Here is a 2,948-nt window from a genome sequence, read left to right as displayed (position 1 = left end):
AGTAAATGAAGCAGCAAGCCCGGTCATACAAGTACATGAACCAGCAAACCCGGTCATTCAAGCACATGAATCAGCAAGCCCGGTCATACAAGCACATGAACCAGCAAGCCCGGTCATACAAGCACATGAACCAGCAAACCCGGTCATACAAGCACATGAATCAGCAAGCCCGGTCATACAAGCACATGAACCAGCAAGCCCGGTCATACAAGCACATGAACCAGCAAGCCCGGTCAAACAAGCACATGAACCAGCAAGCCCAGTCATACAAGCACATGAACCAGCAAGCCCAGTCATACAAGCAAATGAACCAGCAAGCCCGGTCATACAAGCACATGAACCAGCAAGCCCGGTCATACAAGCACATGAACCAGCAAGCCCAGTCATACAAGCACATGAACCAGCAAGCCCAGTCATACAAGCAAATGAACCGATCACCTCCTCTCACTCTCGTCTTCAGGACTTTGCCCGGGCTGCTCCCCTGCTGTGGAACGATCTTCCACGTTCCATCAGGTTAGCATCTACTCTCAAAGGCTTCAAGCGTGCCCTTAAGACTCATTTCTTTATTCAAGTCTATCAGTCCTCCTCCTAACTTCCTTGTCCTGGCTCTCTCCCCCAATTAGTACCATCCTTTATGTGTCTCCCCCTCCCTTTAGGATGTAAGCTCTCAGGAGCAGGGCCCTTTTTCCTTGTGTGCTCCTTCTACTGTTCCTTCACCCTCTGTACCTCTTGGCCTGCTTCGCTAGCCCTGTTTTCCCTGTTTTCTTAAGCTTGGCCTTCTTCTCGCTGATTTCTACCATCCCTTTCACTACCTGTCCTAGAGTTAATCTGATTTTTCTTTACCCTGTCACCTGTGTTTGTATATATTTTTGTATCATGTTGTGTCTTGGTTCTGTTTTCTGTATATGTAATGTACGGCGCTGCGGACCCTTTGTGGTGCCTTATAAGTCAAAGATAATAATAATAATAATAATAATAATAATGAACCATACGGTCATACAAGTACATGAACCAGCAAGCCCGGTCATACATGCACATGAACCAGCAAGCCCGGTCATACAAGTACATGAACCAGCAAGCCCGGTCATACAAGCACATGAACCAGCAAGCCCGATCATACATGCACATGAACCAGCAAGCCCGGTCATACAAGTACATGAACCAGCAAGCCCGATCATACATGCACATGAACCAGCAAGCCCGGTGTCACGGGCACTAGGAGTCTTTACCCAGGGATCACCAGGTGATAGGCTTACCAGAGCAGTATAGGTGGTAATATGGTACTCTGGTAGCAGGGTGATCACGGAACAGGAAATAGCAGATGATGAGATGCTCAGGAAAGTCTATGACTAGCAGCACTGGCAATATGGAGGTAGTAATACACGAGGAACTGTATGGACAAAGGACACGTGAAGGTAGTCAGTGGTCTGCGGTAGCAAGTTGTACCACTGCTATAGTGAGGAGGAATGTCCAACAGAAACGAGGAGGTGATGAGAGTCAGCGGTCTGCGGATAGCAAGTTGTACCGCTGTCTGAGTGAAGGAATGGAATCCAAGTGGAGGTATCCGGGGAGTCAGTGGTCTGCGTTAGCAAGTTGTACCACTGCTATGTGAGAGGATACTGGAACAGGTGAAACTGTAAACAGGAGTCAGTGGTCTGCCACTAGCAAGTTGTACTACTGAATATATATGTGAGGAGGTGCACGGGGAGAGACTGCAACACAATATATACACGGGCACCTTGACTTTGATCCACAGTAATATGCACAATATAAATGTATAAATGACTGAACAACACTGCCAATATAGAAAGTCTCTTGAAGTAATCCGGCATGAGATAACACAGTCAATGATGGCAGTAGAGTCAGCAGATAGTACACTCCAGAGGAGAACCAACACAGTCAATGATGGCAATAGACTCAGCGGATAGTACACTCCAGAGGAGAACCAACACAGTCCAGCAAGGTATGCAATACACAGCACAGTCAATGGGAAGTATGCATACCGTGGTTCAGGAGAAGGCAGTCAGACAGGAGTGCAGAGATACCTGAAGGGCAGGAGGCCAGCAGGATACAAGTCCCTGGATGGGTGAAGCAGGGGTCTAGCAGGTGCAGCGCACAGGTAGGTAGACCAGCAGGGAACACAGGAAGGCGTGGAGAGCGGATCAGCAGTAGATGGATGAGTAGCGCTGAGAAGTAACAGCAGCGGGTCTCTGCGGGAACACGGAGGTAACCAATAGCAACCAGCAGGTGCAGTAACGATGGGACACCGGAGCAGAGTTGAACTGGAACAGATGATCACGGAGAGTAGCGGGTAGCAATAGTGGCAGCAGACTCAAGGAAACACGGTAGAGTAGACAAGGACTGAAGACTGAAGCGCCCAGAGGCAGCGGATAGGAATCAGCTAAACAGTCACGATGAAACACAGACGGGTTGCAGGTTGAAGACTGTAGTGCACGGAGGCAGCGGATAGGAATCAGCTAGCAGTCACGATGATGAAACACAGACGAGTTGCAGGTTGAAGACTGTAGTGCACGGAGGCAGCGGATAGGAATCAGCCAAACAGTCACGATGATGAAACACAGACGAGTTGCAGGTTGAAGTCTGTAGTGCACGGAGGCAGCGGATAGGAATCAGCTGGCAGTCACAATCATGAACAGGTGAGTGGATGTGGTTGAAGCCTGTAGTGCACGGAGGCAGCGGATAGGCATCAGCTAACAGTCCCAATGATACATGGTAGAGTTGAAGTGATAGAAGACTGTAGTGCACGGAGGCAGCGGATAGGAATCAGCTCACAGTCACGATGATACAGTAGATGGTAGAAGTGGTATGGGAACCACAGTAGTAGAAGTGGTTTGGAAACCACAGAGGTAGAAGTGGTTTGGAAACCACAGGAATCAGCAGGGCTGAAAAAACAAGGAAACACAGGAACACCTTCAGAGACTCATGGG

This window comes from Mixophyes fleayi, chromosome 1 (assembly GCF_038048845.1).
Source record: "Mixophyes fleayi isolate aMixFle1 chromosome 1, aMixFle1.hap1, whole genome shotgun sequence".
NCBI classification, from domain to species: domain Eukaryota; kingdom Metazoa; phylum Chordata; class Amphibia; order Anura; family Limnodynastidae; genus Mixophyes; species Mixophyes fleayi.
Note: the sequence above shows the minus strand (reverse complement) of the source record.